Source organism: Ambystoma mexicanum, chromosome 6q, assembly GCF_040938575.1.
Source record: "Ambystoma mexicanum isolate Mex_15411 chromosome 6q, UKY_AmexF1_1, whole genome shotgun sequence".
Taxonomy (NCBI): domain Eukaryota; kingdom Metazoa; phylum Chordata; class Amphibia; order Caudata; family Ambystomatidae; genus Ambystoma; species Ambystoma mexicanum.
In genome coordinates this window covers 1,531,712,339-1,531,735,717 of record NC_090937.1, presented here as the reverse complement: position 1 = coordinate 1,531,735,717, position 23,379 = coordinate 1,531,712,339, and the positions used below count along the sequence as shown (strand labels likewise).

The window sequence follows — 23,379 nt, the reverse complement described above, 5'->3', positions numbered from 1 at the left end:
GGAGAAACTAAGAATTCACAACAGTAAGTCAGCTAGTTAGTTATGCCAGGCAGAGTGAGTGCCCCCCCTAAGAGGTGTCTTGGAGGAGCTTCATGTTGTCAAATCTATCAAATCTCCCCGGAGACCAGTCTGCGAGAGGGGGCATGGAGAGATAGGTGTGAGGACTCACTATAGCACATAGTCGGAGAGCTATGTTTTACTAGCAAAATTAATTTGGGGGACAGGGGTATTTGGAAAATGGAAAGCATCCCAACAGGTAGGCTGCCTCTTCTAGGTCAGTAGGGCTGGGGGAAAGTCAGATACATATCAGGCAGGTGAAGATGTGACTGACATTTCCCAAACCGTATTAGCCTCTTGGGCAAACTAGCTTCTTGGGAAATCTGCATACGTGAAGACTCACACTTTGTGCATCACAGGATTTGCATACACAACATCGTTCGATACATGTGATCCCTGTTTTCTTGTTAATATGTTCTTTTTCTAGCCAAGCTTGTATGCTTTAAATAAGGATATCTTGATTAAAATGAAGAGAAATAAATGAAAAATGGGAAAATATCTCAAATAAGTCTTTCATGTTTAATTTAAAGTGTTTTTTCTAAGTTTGTAACATGATTTATTAAATAAAACAACTATTCGGCTTCACATTCGGCTTCGGACGAATACTTCACAAACTATTCGGTATTCGTCCGAATACTAAATATGCTATTCGGTACACCGATAGTTGAGACCGTTATACAATTCCGGGCCTAAACATGCAGAAGTCGGATTTTTTGGAAGTTAAAATACTTTCATGCTTAAATAATTGGGAGTAAAAGACAATTGTGACTATAAAGGAAGAAAATAGCTTGGTGTGAAGACTAGTAGGCACATTTATCCTGCTTTTTGCTTTGCAAATGTGAGCGGGAAAAAAGGGGACAGAAAAGCAATGTAATGTGTAAAAGTCCCATTGAGACCACAGGCATGGAGGAAGGGCATCAGGGAGACGTACAGGGAAAATGAATATGCCATCAGCAAGTTTAAGAATATTTCTCAAGCTCCACAACTGGAAGTTATATTTTAAACGCAGCGTAATCACTGGAAGTATTTGTCGTCCTGGCTCCTGTTTTTGGAAGATGTAATTTTACTTTTTCTGGACTTTATAATGTCTAAACGATCCTGCCTGGACCAGTGCTGCAGTTACCTTGCTCATAGCGCAGAGAAGGCAATGTGAAATTAGAGTGCACTGGATTTGTTTTAAGGTGCAGTGCCATACAATATTCTTTCAAAGTGCAAGTTGGCAAAAGATGAGGACGTGCTAATATTTCTCATGGCTTGAATATATGATATTTAGAACTCTATATATCATCTATATATGTTACATATGGCACACGTGGGGTTTTATAAAGTGCAAAGATAGCAGTGAGGCAACGGAGTGATGTGCAACAAGGGAATGGGGTAATAGGGTGCAACCATATTCGTACAATAGAAGGGTAGGCTTTTGAGGCTACTCTTGGAAGAAGATGGAGAGAGGCCTGTTAGGGGTTACAGGCGGGGGATGCAGGCTAGGAAGGGAAAGGCGGACCCATCCTTGACTACCTTTTTCTTGGATGCACAGCCGTGCTCCCATTGAGGCTATATTTATGTGGATTTCACACAGGCTGACAAGCCAAACTGCACTGCAGAGTCCCTCGGTCTGCATCAGCGATTCCCACCTTTTCTTTCTTCTGCAAATAAATATGTCGTATAGATAGCATAGGTGTAAGTGAAATGTATGGGAAGTAGTAACTGCAGTTCATGTACATATTCTAAGCCTACAGACCCCAAGAGAGATGACTTCAAGTGTGAAAAACATATAATAATGAAATGAGAAAAAACAACAATATCTTGCATGTGAGTTGTTTTCATAAGTGATATATGTTGATGTAGTGCAATGTATTGAAAGTTGGTTGGCAGAGTGCTGTTCTGTATTGTTCCATTGGCAAAGGCTGTATTATGGCCTCTTATATTGACAAGGCATGCAAATTCGGACATGCCAAGACATTATGCGATGTCCTGCTTCAATGCATAAACCAATCACTGATCAAGAAAAAATCCAGGGGTTTCGAATGGATGTATCACATGCATGAGATATATGTGCAGATTTATATGAAAGACATGATATTAACAGAGATCTCAAGTGTACCCATGTCACTGTTTTGTTTTTCCATTCTGGAATTTGTAGTTTCTTTTCAGGACTACAAGTCAAATAATTCAAGGAAACAAGCAGGATTGAAGAAACTACTCACATATGGAATGGTAACATTTCAGTATTTAGGTTTACTCGTATGCTCCCTACATAAATGACCAAAAAAGTGATGGGTGGAAGGTTTTGAATACATCTGAACCACTGGCACTGCTCTGGGCAACCTTTCACACCACCATTTTTTAGCCTGTCTGCGCAGTTGGAAAAAGGGTCCAACCATATGCAAATCAGTCAGGTACTGCACCAATGTGAGCAACCTTGCCTGAACTGCCAGGCCAGGTCCCCTCTGCATGGAAACACAAGCAACCCCAGACATGCCTAGAGACCCAAGCTACTCTTGACTGATGACGCCCAATGAGGCCGAAACGTGTCTGGGAATGCTTGTGGGTTCGTGCAGAAGGGATGTGACCTAGCAGTTTGGGCTGGACTTCCCCTTGGGGGATGGAACCAAGGCTCATTTGCATATGGTGATATGATATGATTGGTTATTTATAACGCGCTTAATGCCCAGAGGTTCCCAAGTGCGGACCCGGGGATCGAACCTGTGTTGCTCGTGTCGTCTTGCTTACAAGGTGAGCACGTTGCCCCTGCGCTATCCTCCCAGGACCATTCCCCTTTGGTAAGGAGATGGCAGGCTGAAAAACGATGGTCTGGAGGGTTGCCCAGAGCTGTTCCAGTGGTTATGATTGATTCAAAAATAAAAGTTGCACGCCACTAGCCAGCCATCAAAAAGTCACTCGCCACCTCAGTTCCATACATATGCACAGCACACCATTTCTTACTCACCTACAGTTAAATAACACTAGCCAATGGCTAGTGGTGAGTGCACATTTTGCATTCTATATATCCATGCCTCATGACTGTTGGCCTAAGGACAGTGCTATAGCGGGTTGTGGCATTGTGTTGCAGACCCACTGGTTGTGCCATTTTCAAATTAAAGTGAGTACAGCTTGGCAGTGTTAGTGGAAAGCCCCCATCAGATTCGGGCCTAAGTATACCTGGGTGCCACAGCAGGTAGAGTCATGGGCGGACTAGATGGTGCACCTAGGTCCTCTTCCACTGTAGCATCCCAGCCAATGCCTCTGTGTCTTGAATAGTGTCTAGACTTCCTCCATTGTGGCCAGATGCTTGCCATACAGAACGAATGTTGTGTCATCAAAATTGCAAAACAGGACTGCTTCCTTCAGATTAGAGAATAAATGGGAAAGGTTTTGTTCTCTAGAAAAGTGCTATGTTGTGTTTCCAGCTTTGAAACAAAAAGCACACACCGAGAGTGTATACTTTGTACTCTGCAGCCATTTCAAAGCAACGCTTGCTTGCATTTCATTGTATAGCCTTTGGCACAACCGACTAAATACTCGGATTTCTTACGTTTAGTGCGATGTTCATGCCACTGAAATGCGAGCCCGCTGAGTGGGGAGAGGAATTCACTGCAATACTCAGGCGGGCTCAGGGCCAGCCTCCCACTCTGTGCTGTCAGCAAACCAGCCGCTCCCTTCCCCTCCCCACGACCGCCACAAATCCACCGCGGGAAGGTGAAAGAGTCACATGTCTGCCCAGCCGCTGCTGAGGTGCCATGGATGCGAGGACAGGGGAACCAGGCTGGCATCTAATTCCGGTGCGTACACGCTCGCCACATGCCTTCAAAGGCAGGGCTGCTGCCTCTTCGTGCGCTCAACTTGCTGGAAGTGTTAGTTGTTGACTGCCTTTACAACTAATATGCGGTTATTATCATCCAGTCACGACGACTACTGTACATCGCTGTGTGCTTTTGCGGTATTGGTGACACAAGAACGTGATTTTATTATTTCATTTTGCCGGTAAATGCAGAGCACCCGGTAGGGCACCATTCTTTTTTTAGCTTTGTTTAATAATTATAATTAAATGCATGTCTTTGGTGAAAGCAGCAGCAGAATGCGGAGCCGTCTAGGACATTGTGCACTATGGCAATTTTTGCCCTGATGCTTATACTGTGCTAAACTTAACTTGTCATTTTGCAATAGTTTTCGAATATGTCCCAGTGTTTTAAAAAATAGGACACACTTTGCCCTAATGTTAAAACGGTGCAACTTTGCACTTGCGCCGGTGCAAAGTTTCTGTAATTTGGCCCCTGATTGGCACTACAGTCCTCAAACCTGCAACTGTGTGGCCGGGGTGGGGGTTGGTCTGATGACTGGGGGAATGTTTTATTGCATCCGGCGCCAACTAGCCCCATCTCAATACCTATGACGTCTGTGACAGCACCTCTCTACTTATTGAAATAGGCAGCATTGACGGTGGAATAGCAGGAGCCCAGCGTGATTTAGAATAGAAAGCGTTTTAGTTACACAGAAGCAAACCACACTCGTCCACAACTTAACATGCTAGATGGTGTTATGCCCCTGCTCTAGGAACGGGTCGACTATGAACCCAGGAATGAAACAGAGTCAAGTATACTTTCAACCATCTTTCAACCATCTTTATTCTCCTTCCTCAGTCTTTTGATTCCTGGGCTGTAGTAGCTCCTCCTCTTCCTCGCTGTGCTGCCTCCTCCTGTCTGATCCTTTAAGGTCTTCTCTCCCTTAAGGTAGTGCTTTGCCATTCCACCTACAACATTCCCCCCCTGCTTGACATCCTTTGTGGGGTTTATATTTCTTTTGATAGTCTCCGGGGGTTTCTGCAGTATTCTTCTTGGTCTTCGACTTGTTTTTCTTTCTCTCCTCTTCTCTCCTTAAACGTCTGTATCAGTTCATGAGCACTTTCTTTCAACGTCTTGTGGCCAGTTGCTATGTTCTGAGTTGGAAGAGGTCATGGTGCAAGCGCTGTTGTCTTCTCTTTATCTTTGTTCCATTCTTGATGATGAGCCTGTATTCCTTGTTCACCCTTAGAGTGTTGGTCTCTTTCTTCTTCAACTGTTTCTTAGTTGACTGCTTCTTGAGTCTTTGTCTCCTTCCTTTCGTTCACTTTTTTTGGACCGCATAGTCGTCCGTGATGTTCGTGACACATGCATATTTCATTTGTGACTTCTCTTCCAGCGCACTCACTTTGCTATTTTTTTAATTCCGTGTACTTCGGAAAGTTCTCCCTTTCTGTCCCGTCCAACTGAGACCGCTAGTTACGGCTTCCTTAGTTTAAGCTGGCTGGATTACTGCAACTCTTTGTTTCTGGCTCAGCCGCTCTATCTTTTCCACCATCTACAGCTTCTACAAAACTATGCTGCGTGCACATGCACCGGCACCACTTATGGTGCCCATGTGTCCCCGGTTCTCCGGTCATTACACTGGCTTCCGGTTCTTCAGCAGGTCTGTTTTAAGTCAGTGGTGACTGTTCACCGGGCTCTGCATGGCTCAGGTGCTGAGTATCTCCAATACAAATTCCAGCTTTATGTACCTACCCAGGATCTGTGATCAAAGAGCTCTCGCCTTCTGATTGTTCCCCGCTATCGATTTGAACGGGTGGGGGGCCGCTCCTTTTCATTTGCGGCTGCCAAATTGTAGAACTCCCTGCCAATGCAGCTGAGGGCTACCAACAATCTGTTGACCTTTCGTCGGCTGCTAAAACCTACCTGTTTTAATCCTTCCTATGATATCTGGTTCGCTTTCTATTCTCTCCGGTTTCTCTTCATAGCGCAGAGATGCTTCGGCGAGCGTGCGCTCTACAAAAATAATTAACATTTTTCACATGGACACTTCCTTCTGTTTGTTCTATTGTCTTTGTAGCTGAACCTTGTTCTGCCAGAACCTGAGGCCTACTTTTACTGCGCTTCGCCCCTATTTTGTTTCTCTCAGCTCCTATTAAATTCCCTGCCTTCTGTTTCAGCCGTTGTTTGGACACCACTGTGTCAGTCACCTTACTGTGATCACTCTGCACTTTCTCTCTTTGTAACCACAGGTATTCTATGTGAATGTGGTTGGATTCACGTTGGAATGTTTTGTGTTCCTCCACTCGGCTATTGATCTTCTCTTGTGATTCACAATGGTTTCCGTGGATATGTAGACTTTTCCGCAGTAATGTCAATGTAGAAGGGGATCTTTAAGAGGAAGTCTGTACAAACCTGCTCAAACTGAGATGCCTCTTCACCAGGGAGTTCAGATGCACCATGCTCCTCTGGATTATAATACCCACATCCTTCCCTCAAGGGCATTCTTTGGTATTTTTCATGGAAACCGGACCGTCAAGGATGTACGGCAGTGTTCCTCTTACCACTTGCAATATGGCTTCCTTAAGGTTTTGGATGAGGTCAAACTCTTCTACTGTATAATCATAGGATTCATTTGTCACTGTAGCAACTCTTTTTTTAAATTTGTAGTGGGAGCAATTTCCTTTGCGATATACTTAGAGGGGCTAGTTTCAGACCGAACTTGCTTATCTTTCAAACTTGGGACGGGTCAGGCCGTCTCTGTCGGTGGGCCATTTTCTGATGACAATCTCTGTTATCCACCATATTCGGATGTAGTAATGTTCCTTGTGTTCATGTGCGGCTCTTTCTCTGGCAATGATTGTTCCTCTTTTGGTGTGCAGTCACTGGGGGATGTTCTTTGTGTGCATGATGCTTCCAACTGTTTTCTCATGGCACTATTTCTTCCTTGTGCTATTTCAGGGTGTACCTGCTTCCCGGTAGTAGCTCGTTCTGCTTCCATGATCAGCTGGTGAACTGATTTCCTAGGAATGTCACCAGGATGAGTCTCCCTCCTAGTATAATGTTGGCATCCCTTTGCTGATGGCACTGGTGCTCCTCGCTTGTAAACAGCCTCTTCCTTTTGTATGAACTCATTGTGGGTAATGGTTTCCTTGATCTGATCTGGTCTCTTCATTTTCAGCTTAGCAGGGGAAGCTAGTGCGTTTGTTTGTGGCCAGACAGAGTGTTGGAAACTTCTCTTCACCCTCTCGATATTGGCTTTAGGTGTTTGTGTTCTCCTTTTCTTGGTAGAACGGCAGACAGTTTTCTATATGGCGGAGTGCCAGAGCAGTCTGACTGCTGTGTGTGATTCAGTGAGTGTTCTGGGTGAGCTGGTGACAGTAGAGTTGTATTGGGGGTCTTGTGCTTTATGAATACCAGTGCCGTCAGCAGAGATGGTAAGAGTTTGAACAATGCCTCTTCTTCCCCCTTCTCCATGGGTTCTGCGCAGGTGTGGAGGAGCAGGGGGCTGACGTTTATTTGAGTGCAATCGGATTGACGTGGTTGTGTTTCCTGTGGGTGCACTGAGGTGTGGCCACTGACCTGTCAAACCATTGATCTGCGATGTCCTGGAGTGCCGGCGGTGCCACAGATGCTGGATGGCTGGAAGTGGAGTTTTAGCAGACAGCCTTTCCTTATGTCTTAGGCTGGAATAACCTTTTCTTTATTTTCTGGGGGCCTGGATCGGCGGATGGCTCGGCGGATGGCGGTATGCCTCTTTCTTTCCTTCGATTCTACGCGCCAGGATCGGCTGAGGGTGGAATACCCTCTTTGTTCTCTGGAGGCCGGGATTGGCGGAGGGCAGAATACCCTCTTTCTTCTCTGAATGCTGGGATCGGCAGAGGACAGAATACTCTTTTCTTTCCAGCTTTCTTCGACACCGGGATTGGCAGAGGGCGGAATTTCGTTTCTCCAGCGTGTTGTCTGGCATGGATTCACATGCTCATGAATATGCCCTGTCGTCAGGCTGGGAATCCTTGGTAAAAGAAAAAACGGTTTCACTTTCACTTTAAAACCCTATTTCTCCTCTAAACCAATCACTGTCCTCTGGGTCATACTGCCCCCATCCAATGACAGTCCTCTCCCTAAGCCCCACCTCTGGAAGCTATCTTCAGAATTTTACTGCAGGCTTCAGCTATTTTTCCAAGTTTTTTCATGGAAACGTTCGATTTTTGTTTCCACCAGAGCCCGTGTGCTCTTTCCTCATCAGCCGGCAATGGGAACCTGTTGTCGGTGAAGTTTTGTGCCCCTCAATGGCAAAGGTTAGTCGAGGTTTCTGGAAGGCCATCTTTGGCCTACTTTGCGCCCTCCGACCATAACGGAGGGGAAAAAGGAGGGAAGGACTCTCTTCTGACCCTGCATTACATGTGAGCTACGGAAACGTCTTTGTGGAGGACAAACATCTACAGTGTCTTTACTGCCTGCACCCGGACTACAAAGAGGTGGAGTGCAAGATGTAACTGGGCTTCTCAAAGAATGAAAGACAGGCATAGGAGGCTGGTGGAATGGCTCAATTCAAACAAGGGCTCTGCCCTGTGCTCGGTGCAAGGTCATGCCTCGCCAAGGACTGGCCGGTCCAAAGAGCTGTCTCCCTCTGTGAAGAGATCAAAGTCCTTTAAGATCGCCCCATCCATGAGGTTCAAGATAAGGCTAGGAACCGCAAGTCTGATTCCACCAGGTTCGCCACTGATGCGGGTCCCAGGTTGGATAGGCCGCAATCACAATTGCCGTCCGCCTCCGTAGCCAACCTGTCATCGAGCTTCTCCTGGAAGAGGAAGTCGTCCATCCCAGCCAAGTTACGGGAGAAATCAGAAATGCCTAGGCCACAGGAAGAGAAGAAGGCTGTGCATCCCATGCAGGCTCAACCGGCACTGCCAAAGTCCTTGTCGACTGCTTTGTTGACCCCTGCTGTTAGGACCATGGCGACAGTAGGTGCCAATCCAACGAGGGTGGGTTCTACAGCCCAGAGGATATCCCTGCCTCCAAGGCGTGACACGGCCCCTAAGGGGGGCCACCGGATCAGATCCCTGTTCAAATCACCCAGAGGAAAAATGGGGGGGCAAGGAGGCCCCAAAACAGCCCTTCAGGGTTGGCATTCAACCGATTGACATCTCATCCATGGATGACGATGAGCAAGAGTCCGTTCATACTGTCCATGAGCACGACGATGGCAGCGTAGAGCCTAGCACTCCTTTGGTTCCTTTGCAGCCAAGGGACATATCCATGGACATCCTGTCGACTCGCCACACCCTGATGATGGAGGTTCAGCCGAGGTTGCCCCGTGCACCACCTTGTGTGGTGCCGCAGGCCCCGGGTCATCCTTCACGTAAGAGGAGAAGGCATCATCCAATGCCTCCACATCAGCCTCCTCCACCACATTGCCCCCGACTCCACCAGCGGGCCCGGATACACACACATACACACACACTGGTGCAGACACGGCCATAATGGCCGCGGGAACTGACGAAGATGAGGCCTTCATCCTGGCAGACGATGAATCACCGCACCTGGACGCTCCTCATAGTCTCTCCACCTGACGAGGTGAGCTCTTTCCACTCGATGCCCAGTGACACGAGTCCAAGAGGATGACTATCAAGGTGGTGCCCTTTCTGGACGACATTTCGGAGGAAGAACTTGTCCGCATGATGAACCCGTGCACGGCTCCAATTAAGTGAGAAAGGTTGGAGAAGAAATATAGGGTGCCAGACTTTGCACTGTAGTGTCGGCTGCATTAAGGAAACGTTTGGCTAACCTGGCTTCAATGTCATCAGTTCACCCAGACAACGAGGGGAAGAAGATGGACGCCATGGAAAAGAAGAGTCTTTTACACAGCGGCATCCGGGATCAAGGTGGCTAATGCTTGGCTATCTTAGCCCAATATAACCGTGAGCTTTGGTACAAGCTGCGCACGATCCTGGAATTCCTCCCTGGCGACAAGAAGATGGAAGCTCTGGCCCTCTTTCAGGAAGGGGAGGTTTCGTCAGACCATGCCATTATGGTGGCAGTGGACATCGCTGACACAGGTTTCCAGCAGATGGGAAATGGAGTCTGCCTTCGTCAGCAGGGATGCTTGAAGGCCACGAACGTTCATGCAAAGGTGCTGGACATGCCCTTCGACAGAGAAAATCTGTTTGGTAAGGCGGTTGACAAATCCCTTCAAGCCATAAAGACAGATACGGGGACGGCACGTTCCATTGGCACCCTTCAGCATCATCGCTTGTCTTCTTTTTGCTCCTCCAGGGGTAACTCCAGCAGATCATCCAAGGGATTTTCCACGTCATAGAGGCAACCATACCGATCCTCCACACAGGAAGCCTACAGAGGTCGCTCTTAGGCCTATTGTAGCGGAGGTTCGCATCGCTGTCTCCCGCAGGGCAGGGTGCCGGTGCCAAAGCAAGTCTGATCCGGCCAAGATGTTGGACCCCACTCGTGCACCCCATTGGGAAGCCAGCCGACGAGGTTCATCAGCGAGTGGAGGAAGATCACCTGTCACGGTTTTATTACACGGCACACCCAAGCCAGGGACTCCTTCCCCGACAATGAATGTGACGTACAATAAGGCGCTTTTTATTTTGAAAAAACCCAATGGTCATTTTCTGTTTGAGTAGGCTTCCAACCCGTCTCGCACTCAACCTCCATAAACACCCTGTGTCACAATGGACCAGGGATCAGGCCGGTGTGTATCAATAGATATTTATTAATTTATTATTTAATGAAAAAGGAAAATCAAACAATTTTACATCCACTACTACTGTGGTACACAATTGCAGTAATCTCTACAAAGCAATTCAGCAGAGGTATACTTTTATTATTCTCACAATCTTTAATGGCAACAAAGAAAAAGAGCAATTTTTAGAAAGAGATAACCCCAATGGTTTAGCACTCCCCCTTCTGCAATACTCACCCCCAGTCATTAGCTAACTTGATTCCTTTGAATGGAAGGCAGTGGCAAAGAGTAGGGATAGAGAGAGAAAATCGGATTTTGAGGAAAGCCCACCACCCCAGGATGGGAGGCCTGCTAAGAAAGTGAAAACCCGTTTTTGGAGCAAAACAACAGAATTGGATTTTGATTATTACTAACACGGATACTCTCAACTGCTATGGGACAGAATAAAAGGAATTTTTTGTTGCTACACTTGATGAGATCAGGACGCTTAGAGACTACTAATCACTCGATTTACAATGACAGGCAGCTCAGGGAAGGGGTATAGCTCAGAATAGGAAAATCGTTTTTCATTGACACTAACAGAGACACATAACAGATAGACAGGTCGTCAAAAGGGATTGCCCTCAATGGGACTACGGTTTAGGGTTTTCAATGGGACTGATGCAAATAGGAATTTATGGGGTAATGCACACAATGCCTGGGCAAATTCGGTTTTCAGTTACAAGAAGACTAATTCTTTTGAAGCGACACTTGAATGACTATGATTAAAAAAGAACAACACTAAAAACAAGGGAGTTAATTTCGAATTTTATCCAACTTGTGCTGTGAATTTCAATGGGGGAATTAATTGATTTAATTAAGAAAATGCTAAGGATTGACACAGACACTGAGAGGTTTACCAAAGGGAATATGCAAACATACACAGGCTAAACACAGATTCTTCTATGAGAAGGTGACTGAATTACACTAGCAATTTGAAGTTTTCAATGGGGTTTTCAATGGGTGCAACACTACAAAAAGGAAGAGCTTATGCAATTTAGGGCTGGTGTTATTCGCTGCTTACAAAGTAAGCCTTGGTTTGGGATTCTGGAAAGTCAGCTGGATCTCAGGACCATCTGGACAGCTAGCCAAGGGATCTGGTTACTGCACTCTCCTTTAAATGGTTCAGCTGCCTCCTCTCCATCCTCCTTCTCCTGTCTCCTCGGATTTATTTTGTATGTCTGTCTTAGTACAGTCCCCCTTATATATCCCAAATGACATCACCCACTTTACGATCTAGGAGGAGTACTCTACCTCCCCCTGACATGATTGGTCCAAGGGAAGAGAGCACCATCTGTCTATTGGCATTTTAATAACCCTTCTTTGTTCTAATGGCAACTTTTTGATAAAAACCCAGTTATGTCTCATAACTTCATATTTCTACTAGCCCCTGATATATGCATTAGATATCTGGGTTGAGGGGGTCATAGGGAATTAGGTAAGCCGATCACCAACTATGTATGAGGTTGCATGGCCCATTGGCACATATTTGTCATTTTCTTAAAATATATAATAGTTATGACTTTGCAAATGATCAAGCATATTCCTATTTTCACCTTCCATCTTTCCATCAAATCTCATACTTGTCACATCTTCTGAGCTGCCAGAAACTAGTTTTAACTGGCCATTTCAGTCGCCCAAGTCCTAGGAAAATGAACTATAGCTCTTATAAACCACCTGGAAAATACATAAAAACAGCATAAAACACAATTATTTCTCATTCTAATTGTTACAAAAATGCCTAAAAAGGGACTCAGTCCTTTAATGTCAATTTTGAAGATCTGTCCCCCTCTGTGGGAGGAGCGCTTTATCCCACACAGCCGGTGACCAGAGATTTTGATTACCCCCTTTGAAGTTGCCAGTTTGTCCTTGGCAGTGGGTGGAGGAGGAACTCAAGTTTTTAGCCACACTTGCTTTCCTTGAAGTCCCTGAACCCCTGCCTTCAAGTCTGGTAGAGCAAGGAATTATAATGCCCCCAGTGCATCACATGTCATTGCAGGCTGATTCACTAGTAGGTGTGACATTCAGTGGAGAGCCGGGCTTTTAATTAAGAAGCTTCCCGCCTGAGCCCAAAAACGTTTTTTTCCAGTATTGTGAGCCTCTTCCAAGGTGATTGAAGTCTTGTTGGTGGGAATATAATGTAAATTGCTTAGTCAACCCTCTCCCCACAGCATTTTTCACTGACATTTCGGTTCGAGCAAAGCTATCCTTTCCCAGTGGCTTTTTAAAATAATGTCTTTATTTTCTTTTACACGTGGGTAAGCCGTTTCTGCGTCTGATGTTTGAACTCCTATCTTGTATACCACGGGATTCTTTAATTTGTCATTTTTGAGTGAGTTGGTATTTACTGTTGGTCCATTGACAATGGGTAGGCATTGCATTGTTTGGTGACTTGGTTTTACAAAAGCTTTTTTGTCGAGCGGACAATTCCAATCTGCAATTGAAGCGGTGCATTATGTGTGCCCAGCATTGAAGCTAAGACAGATCAGGAACAGATTACCAAGTGAAGGAAACGTATCAGTAATACGCATGGTTCGTCTTTCAAATGCCCATATACCAATTACTACAGCAGAACTAATATGCACTAATATGCACAAGACTTCTAACCTGCACGGTAGCAGGCAGCATGAGAATTTAGCTAACGCATAGAGAGATGTAAAACCAATTAGGAAGAAGTCACCAAACAATCCAATTAGCAAGGATTCAGTAACGTACATCATCATTCATTTCACAAGGCACACTTGTATATGTTAACTCAGGTTCTGTGTACTTAAAGTTGTTGCATGAATTCAGCCCTGATGACGACCCCAAGTGGTTGAAACATGTGTCGGCAGTCAGATATACTGTACCTATTGGATAGTTCAATTACGATTCTCTTTGTATATATTTCAGAAGGTGTTGGTAGAAATTTTCTGTGTTATCAAATGTTTCATATGAGTTGCACCAGGAACATAGTTTGTGAACATGACAAACACACCAGAAACACAGTTCAGCATAACCCCTAGAGGGTCAATTGTATTTTTTCAGTATTAGACATGTAATGAGGACAAGATATTTTCATATCAAACTATTTGAAGTGTTTACACCAATAAATATAGCCGTTTTGGCAAATACCTTAATGGTCTGTTCAGCGTATTTTGCATTTGACTGGGAATATTGTGTTGAGCGCGGCAAGTAGAGGACAATCACCCTTTTTTCTTTCATTACCCTCAGCAGGGAGCTGCAATCCTGCCATGAGTGGAAACTTCATCAGGATCAGATGGGCCGACTGTTCATCAGACCCCTGATCGATCTTTTTGCCACAGCAGTGAACTCTAAATGCCAGAAGTTTGCTTGCAGATTCCACCAACCCAAGGAGCTTGGGGGGCGTATTCTTCTTCTCATGGGAAGGTCTGTTTCTGTATGGTTTCTCCCATTTCCTCTCCTGCTATGTGTCATCAACAAACTCAGACAATGTTGATGCAAGATGACTCGTTGCACCGGCATGATTTGGTATCCGGACCTGCTCAGCCTGTCGGCGCCGCCTCCAGTCAAGTTGCCAGTACTTCCGGATCTGCTCACCAGTGAGGGAGGAGCAATACCTCATCAACAACCAGGATCGCTGAGCCTGAGGGCATGGCTACCGCAGCCTTAGAGTTTGGAGGTTATGAGTTACCAGAGGACTGCAGGGAAGTCCTTGCCAAAGCCAAGGAGTTGTCAACTCTAAAGTGCTACAGCCATAGGTGCAAGCGTTTTGCTACATGGTGCCGGTCGCAGAAGATTACCCTTCTCAGGGTCATGGCTTCACAGATTCTTCCGTACTTGCAGTCCCTGGCAAAAGCTGGACTGACTCACGCTTCCATCAAGCTACACCTGGTGGCCATCTCATGCTACACCAGATCCCCAGGTAGATCCTTGCTAGGGTCCCACAGACCCGTCAAGGAGTTCCTCAAGAGGATTTTCCCATCTTTCCCGGCGGCATGGGAACTCAACGTGGTCCTGACGAGGTGCATGGGGGCACCTTTTGAACCAATGCATCAAGCCCCACTCAAGTTTTTCTTGAGAAAACGACTTTCCTTGTGGCCATCACCTCTGCCAGATGTATGGGTGAGATCCAGGTCCTATCCTGCAAGCAACCATATCTGACTTTCCACAAACCGAGGGTGGTACTACGTACACACACCTCCTTCATGGCGAAGGTTCCATCAGATTTCCACATGAGCGAACCTTTTGTGTTGCCTGTTTTCTTTCTGTAACCTTCATCACCAGCGGAGAGGGCCTTGAATTCAATTGATGTTGCTCGTGCCTTGAAGTTCTATGCAGTATGCACAAAGAGTTTTCGGAAGACTTCTCAATTGTTTGTGAACTTTAGTCCTGTGAACCATGGGAAGGCCTTGTCCAAGGCTTCCATTTCAAGGTGGCTCTCTGGCTGCATCATGCACTGTCATTGATCGGCGAACCGGCCTCTACCAGGCTGTCAGTGAGCCCATTCCACCAGAGCAATCCTTGCGACAAAGGCGTTCTTTTCTGGTGTGCCCCTGCTTGACATCGGCAGGGCTGTGACTTGGAGGTCCATACATACCTTCACGAAGTTCTACTGCATCGACAGTGATTCGAGGGCCGAGTCCAGAGTCAGCCAAGCAGTGCTACGCAACCTGTTCACTTGAGGTGAGTCTGTCCAGGAGTAAGTGTTACTGCTTCTGTTGAGCCTTGTCACCTCCTGTAGTTGTGTATTGTGGTACTGCTGTGTATTCATTATTCATGAGCATATGAATCCATGCCAGACCCCATGCTGGAGAAGGTTTAAGTTACTTACCTGGAAATATTGTTCTCCACCATGGATCTGGCATGGATTCACATGCAAACCCTCCCTCCGTCCCCTCTGCGGCTCTTCTTCGTCATACTGCCATTTTACGTGCTTACGAAATCTGAAGATGGGTGCCAGAGGTGGGGCTTAGGGAGAGGACTGTCATTGGCTGGGGGCGGTTCGACCCAGAGGACAATGATTGGTTTAGAGGAGAAATACAGTTTAAAAAAATTATTCTCTTTTACAGAGGATTCCCAGCCTGACGACAGGGAATATTCATGAGAATGTGAATTCATGCCAGACCCATGCTGGGGAACAATAGTTACAGGTAAGAACTTAAACCTGTCTTTCTATCTGGATCAGCGGAGGGCGAAATACCCTTTTCTTTCTATCTTTCTTGGATGCTGGGATCGGCGGAGGGTGGAATACCCTTTTCTCCTCTCCTTCTTGGCGTTCGCTGGACGCTTTTGACATAGTGTAGTCACCCGTGTGGTTTGTTTCCCCTCATCGCCAGTTGTTATGCCCCTTCTATCTAGGCCATGCAGTATGTATGTGGACAGAGCAGAGCTCTAGGAACAGGTCTGATATAAACCCTTAGACTGCAACAGAGCCAAGTATACATTCATCCTTCTTTATTCTCCTTCCTCAGTCTCCTGGTTTCCGAGCTCGACTAGCCCCTCCTCGTTCTCCCTTCTTCCCGCAATGTCTCCTGCTGTCTGTTCCTTAAGGTTGTCTCTCCCTTAAGGTAGTCCTCTGCCATTCCACCTACAACAGATGGCTTAACAAGCGTGAACAGGGGTTGCCTACGTCGTGGTTTGTATAATGCCATAAATAACCGGAACAACCTTGCAAACTTTCAAAGTACCTTAGGCACAAAACATTCCCGTTCTTGAGTCATATCCATCTACAGTCATAAACATGGCATAAACACAAAATGACAGAGTGGCCTGCTCTGTGGGGAATATGTCTATTTGCTCTTCCGTTCAACATTTTTTGTTGTTTACTGTTCACAAATTCCAGGAACTTCTTTGAATGACTCATGGAATTGGCTTTCTAGGGCTGTTATCTCATTGGCAACGTGCAATTTTTTATCTGAGGCTCATCACTTCCTGAACAGTGGCCATTGGAAATGATTCTGTTATGACCTGCGCTGGGTGTAACAGTGTGGAACCTCCTAATTCGTGGCAAAGTCACTGATGTTTGCAGTACAAGGAGGTTTCTGAGGACTAACACCTACCTTGTTCCGGCTTTGCTCTCCCAAGGCTGTCACCATCTAGGAGGCTAGCTCCTTAACTCGGGCTGGGTCTTCTACCTAAAGAGCTTCTCCTTCCCTGCTCTGTGCTGAGCAGTGGCACCGCCCACACTCGTTATTGGCGGTCCTTCGCTCTGCTGTAGGACCCCGAAGATAAAGTTGAACTTCTGGGCCAAACACGTCAAAGTCTACAGCGGGACGCGTGGCCTTCCTTCGCTTCTACATCCTTGCCATATGGATACAATATTTTTACTGTTCACGCACTGACACTGCCTTTGACTCCGATCTGTGCCGTCACGGAAGAGAGTGGGTTACATCCTTGCAGAGTTGCCCACAGCTTTCATATTACTCCTAATTACAATTCTATTTCTCTACCTTTTGCTTAGTTTCTTACTGTGTTTTCCTAGCTTTATCTTCCTCTCCTACTTCAGCACACGCAATGTCTGTTCCCATACCTATGGACTACTTCTTGCATCCACCAATTCAATCTTCTTTCATTTTTCCTCGTTCTCGCAATATTTACAATCTCTGTTATCCTCCTGTTACTCTGTGTGATGACACAATGCACACCCTACGTAGCGTAGTTGTTAATATTATCTGGTTAGGTGAAAATGCTGGTTATGACTTAATGTGATTCAAGGTGCAGGGGAGAAAACATTGATCCTGGCACATGGATCAAATAACAACATGAGAACAAAAAAGGGTCCCCAAATGTTACGGCACTCCCATCCCCTGCACTCTATCATACGCTTGCAATAAGCCAAAATATTAGAAAGTCTCAGAAAAAGAGATTTAAGTAAATGTGAAGGCACTCTGGTTTGTCCTAGATTCAGTTGCGAACTTTACTGACTTTCCCATCCATAATTAAACATTACATGTATGTATAGAAATTCTCTTGAGAGTAATTTTTTCATTAAACATGAATTGTATTCATATGTAGACCCAGCGCGTTTTGAGAAATCTTCTCTTCATCAGAAATCTCCTATTTTCAGACATTTCAGAGACAACCATCATACTATTGCACAAATGAGATGGGTCATACTTGAATTGGTACAACCACTACCAAGAGGTGGAGATATAATGAGGTAGTTGGCGCGGGGGATCGGAGTTCCCTAACTTTTGGGAACCCTTTTTTGTTCTCATCCTCCTGTTACTCCTCATCTTAACCCCGCTATTTCTCTAGTTGTTTTGTAAGCATGTTCTATTTGCATTAAAACACATTCCATTTTGGACATATTTTTTCGGTTCAATCTACAATTTCTTTGCCTAACTGTAACTAAGCTTTCACCTAACACTGCTTCTGTCGCTGCTTTAACTACCCCTCTTTCTTGATTCTCTCATTCTCCCCGTCTTACTAGTTGTGGTGGAGGTGCTGAAATTCTTGAGCATTCTTCATCTCATTTGTGCCCTGCTTTGCCATGTTTCCCTTTTTTCGAATTCCACTTTCTCTTTTAAGTCTCCCTTTTCCTTGAATCTACCTATTTTCTACCATCCTTCGGGGTCTGTTGCATCTTTTTGTCACGGCTTTGATGCTCTTCTTTCTTGCTTACTTCTTCTGTACCTACTATTGTGCTTTGTGACTTTCATTTTCACCTAGTTCAAAAGACTTTCATTTTCACCTTACTACTACTCATACTTCTTGTTCTGTTATTCCAATACTTAAATCTTATCATCTGTATCAGCTCCCCACAACTTTCTCCCACCAATCTGCTTAGTCGTTTGATTTGAATTTGATTTTATCTTCTATTCCCGCCTACTCTGCTATCTCTGTCACTCCTTTTCCTTTCTTTGACCATTTTCCCCTCTCCTTTTCTCTTTTTTACCCTAAAATTACTTCCATCCTTCTCTCTCCTTCACCTTCATTGTTTACTCATCGTGATCTTTGGAGCTTTAATCCATCCATGTTGGTTTTTGCCATCACTTCTCTTCATCCATCACTTCCTCAGTTCTTTTCACTTTCAACGGATTCCACTGATGCAACTCTTTCTACTGACGTCCAATCTACAATGGATCTTCCCTATCTCTCACATTCTTTTTTTCTTTTCAAAAGACTCCCCAACCTTAGCTTACTCCCCTCTTTGCTCAATTCGAACTCTTTTTCGTCGGGTCGAGTGTTGGTGGTGGAAAAAATCTCATTCTCCTTCAGAACTTGCCTCCCACCTTCTATGATGAATTTGTACTTTCAGCTAAGCAACATTACTATTCCCATCTTCTTATTAATATTTCCTCTCATCCCGCAGACTGTTCACCAAACTTAATGGTCTCCTCTTCCTCCCCCTCCTTCAGATACTTCCCTTTCCTCTGTTATTTCTCCTGATGACTTTTCTACCCATTTAGTACTAAACTAGTTAATCTTCAGTCATCTTGTTTATTAGCTCCTGATGTCTATCGCCCAATATCACTCTGTTGACCCTTCCTTCTTGGTTTTCCATGTCTTCCTTCTCATCTCTTACTGACACTGATACATATCCCTTTCTTTCTTTTGCTGACTCTACTGCTGCTCCTAATGACCCTGCCCCATCTTCTCTTATCCCTCAGATTTGTCCGGTTCTTACTTTCTACTTAACAATCCGCTCTTGTCTGCTAACTTCCTACTTCTTTTAAGCATGCCACTGTTATTCCTATTACCTATTAAGTCCTCTTTTGATCCCTCTATTCCTTCTCATTTTCGTCCCATCTTTCTCTTACTTTTTCTATCAAAGATTCTTGAAAGCGTTGTTTACTCTCAAGGTTCTTCTTTTTTGAATTTTCATAGTTTACTTCCTCCTCTGCAATCTGGCTTTCAACCCTTTCACTCAACTGAGACAGCATTTTGTGACTGACTTTCTTCTTTCTGCTTGTTTTTCTAAACACTCCTCTCTTCTTGTATTGCTTGAACTTTCTGCCGCCTCTGACACTGTTCAGACCATCCCGTTTATATCCATTTAGCAATCCTGCAAAATGCTGCGAAAACGCCTGTTTTTTTTAAACTGCAGTTTTTGCAAAAAACAGCAATTCTTACAAAAATATCTGTTGAAAAAAAACTGCAGTTTTTGCAAAAAACAGCAATTCTTACAAAAATATCTGTTGAAAAAAAATGACACACAGGGTCAATTTCTCAAAACTTTTTTGCACAGTTAATGAAATGTGCCAGCACATCTCATCACTTGTGCCAATAATCTACGAAGGGCGTCTGAATGGGCACATCTTATATGCGCCCATTCCGTTGGCCCTTTACACCTATTTAGCATTTGGGCATCTCTACACATTTAAAAGCACATCCCAAATTTACAAACACGATGCACATTTAAATGCGCAGAAAACTAAGGCAACCCCATATGTCTGTTTTCAATAGGTGCAGGGGGGGCACACTGCATGACAGGGTCTTCCATGAGCATGTCATGCAACTTTATTTTTTAAGGATGCCTCACTTGCATTTCTGTTCCTCAAACAGGATAGAAATTGACTTTTTTGGATTGTATTTTACAGTGATAGACCGCTCTAGGGTCCATCACTGTGAAATGTGCTGCGAGGCTCTAGAAGATTATCAGGAGAGTGCTTCAGACACTAATGTATTCAAGGCAGATGGCCAGTGCATCATTTGTGCTACAGCTCAGCCCTGTGGAAATGTGAAGGTTACCTTTGAGAATAAGGTGACCTTCTCATTTCTAAAAATGGGTTATGTAAAAACAACATATCCTCAGCTCTCTTTTTAGATGCCCCATTTTTTGAGATTCTGGGCCAAAATAGATTTTTTTTTTCAATAGTCACAATATGTGGGGCGAAAGGAGAGGGAGGGGGAGTGATGGGCCAGATGGCGAGTGATAGGCAAGAAAGCAGAGAGAGAGCAGTGGGCCAAAGGGGAAAGAGGTGGGCCATAGGTGGAATCGGGGGTCAGAAAGCAGAGAAATAGTGCGGGCTACAGGTTGGCGGTGGACCAGAAAGCAGAGAGAGAGTTGGCCGGAAAGAGGCAGTAAGCTGCATAAAGGAAGAAAGGATGAGGAAAGTGTGCGATAGAATGGGAGAAAGGCTGCAAGATACAGAAGTAGCAAGAAAGAATGAAGGCCTGTGGACCGCGGGAGGAATTGGGGAGCATAAGGTGTGAGTTGGGAGTATAGTTTGGAGTGTGACAAAGACGAGGGGAGTGCGAGTTGTGACTTGACAAAGTGATAAAGCATGTGAATATGCACTTGAGTGAAAGATTTGGGAGTGGAAGATGTGATGAGGAATTGATGAGTGTGAGCGGTGTTAGCGGAAGACATGTGTGGGTGTATGGGGATTAGAGAATATAGAACAGGAATATGTTCACCATTGCAACAGATCAATAAAGGTAATAATATTAAATAGGCATGTGCATTAAAACAAAAATGTAGAGCAAAACAAATACTGTTCTGTCAAGCCAGAAACATCTGGGCCTCTTCCTATTAAATTCATCCAAAAGGTACAAATATTGACAACCTGTCCCTCTTGCCTCTTTCCTACAATGTGCCAATCTTACACCCTCAAGCCATTAAAATATGTGCTGCAAAAAACCTGCAATAAGTACAATTTAGTGCCGTAAAATGTGCTTCTTTGTGACACAATATGTGCCATTTTGAAAGTCGCAAATATACTGAAGTGTCTGACTGTTGGTCATCACGTTCTTTCATCCAGGCTTCCTTCACATGGTATTTCTGAAACTGTTAACAGTTGGTTTTGCTCTTTCCTTATTCTGTTTCCTCGGATGGACAGTCATCTTCTCTTCCTCTTTGCTTTGGGGTTCCCAAAGGTTTGGTTCTTAGACCCTTACTTTTCTCTCTATAAACTGTTCATTTATAGACTATTGTTTCTTATAATCGCTCTTATCACTTGTATGCAGATGATACTCACATTTTCTTTTCTGTTTGCTCCTTCTCAGAGTCCCTGCAATCAAAGCTTTCTGCTTGTCTTTCCTCTACCCCTCCTTGGATGTGTTCCTACTTCTTACATCTGAACTCATCTACGACGGGAATCTTATTTTTTCCCTCTTCTCGTATTTCTTCTCCTATCCCTCCTTTCTATTTTCTTTACCCCTTCCCAGTTATCTATTTCTAATTCTGCCTGGATACTTGCCTTTTCGTTTGATTCGTCTTTGTCTTTCTCCTCTCATCCTCTTACCACAGCCAAGGATTGCCTTTTCCATCTTTTTAACATAACATTTAGTGCAGCCAAACTTCTTGTCTCCAGCTTTGTTCTGGCTCGACTTGCCTATTGCTCTTCTTTCATTCTTGGTGTTACTTCTTCTTCTCTGGACTCATATTGGTCTATTTATCATCCATCCATTTGTCTAATTTGTTCTCTTCCTTGTAGTTCAATTTCCACGGCTCTTAATTCTCTCAGTTGGTTATCCTTTGAATGCTGTCTTCAATATAATTGTCTTTCTATTGTTTTTAAGGGCCTTAATGGCATGGCTCCTCTATATCTCTCTTGTTTGGTTTCCTGATACCAGCCATCATGGCCACTATGCTCTTAATCCTTTTTTCTTCTCTCTCTTCCTCGCTGTGCTAGTGTTCAATCATGCCTTCGCTCCCTTTCCCTGCTGGCTCTTAAATATTGGAATGCTCTCCCTCTATTCATTCACTCTATTGATTGATTTTTACTATTCCGCTCTCACCTAAAATCTCCTTTTCTTTCCTCTATGTAATAATGTCACTCGTTTCCCTTTTTGTACCATTGATTGACTTTGCTTGCTGCTCCCAAATCTGTTAAGCCCTTTGGCGTAAAGTGCTATATAAGCTCAAATAAAATGAAGTGAAAATGAAATAACTGATCATCAAGGAGGATTGTAGAATGTTGAGGGATTGAAATAGTGTTAGATACTGACCAGTTGGCCATTGGGCTAATCTCAGCATGTTGGCAGGTGACCAAGGCATCTGAAAAATGTCACACACACATGTTAACATGTGCTCTTAGCAATGCACACCTGCCTGATAACATGTAAAGGATGCACAAAAGTGATGCCCAATACCACAATTTAGGTTCCTATACATTACAAGGACACACAGCAAGCGTCTGAAAAGTCTCAAGAGAAGAAGAGATCCGACCTTTCCAGGGACACTCTTGGAAGGCTTGTAGAAGCTCTGACTGTGTGGCTCCTTGTATAGAGTAGTCTCTGTGCAAGTCCCCTTGATCATTAAGAACACCCGTCTATAAGATGGCATTTGGGGACAGTGACATCAGATAAGAAGGGTGCACAATTCGCAGTAGCCACTGGCGAGAGATATCTGACTCTTGGCTAGTGATAAATGGTGTGCTGCATATATGTAGAGAATTATGGCAGGCTAGTATCTCGTTACTTGAATTTTTGCACCCTTATATAAGGCTGGTAGCGCATCTTCTTTTGCTTCAGTGCTGCAACTTGTATGCTATATTGTGTCTGAGTAAATTATTTCCTCCAGGAGTGGTGGTCTCAGGTTGACGGTCATAATTTGCCCTAATGATCTTGAAAATGACCCCCTAATTTCTTATTCTAGTGAAACATAGTGGGAGAAGTTGGAATAATCATAGACATCGGGGTGATTTGGAGTAACTGTTCACAGAAATACCAAAGGCGCTGTTTACAGCGACTGGAGGGGGGTGCAAAAACACCTGAAATTCTGTGACTTTTACCCATTGGTCCATGGATGCAGAGGTCCATGATGCAATATCCTGGATGATAAATAACTGAGTTAAATGGTCTTTGAGTGAGAGGAGACTATCGGGTTCATGTCCCCTTAGGATGTCAGGTTTTATATGTGTTGAGTTCTCCTGCCTTGCTTCT

The 23,379-nt window shown here is 44.6% G+C and overlaps 1 protein-coding gene across 11 annotated transcripts in view; it reads left to right on the top strand.

The window, feature by feature from the left end:
• LZTS3 (leucine zipper tumor suppressor family member 3) overlaps positions 1–23,379 on the top strand; it is a 945,160-nt gene that overhangs the window by 670,403 nt on the left and 251,378 nt on the right. The window contains exon 1 of one of the 11 annotated variants that reach the window (XM_069632242.1): positions 3,750–3,839. The exons of the other annotated variants lie outside the window; for them this stretch is intronic. The gene's annotated coding sequence lies outside the window, so the exon portion shown is untranslated. Of the gene's footprint in view, positions 1–3,749; positions 3,840–23,379 lie in introns of those variants that run through there. 11 annotated transcript variants of the gene reach the window in all.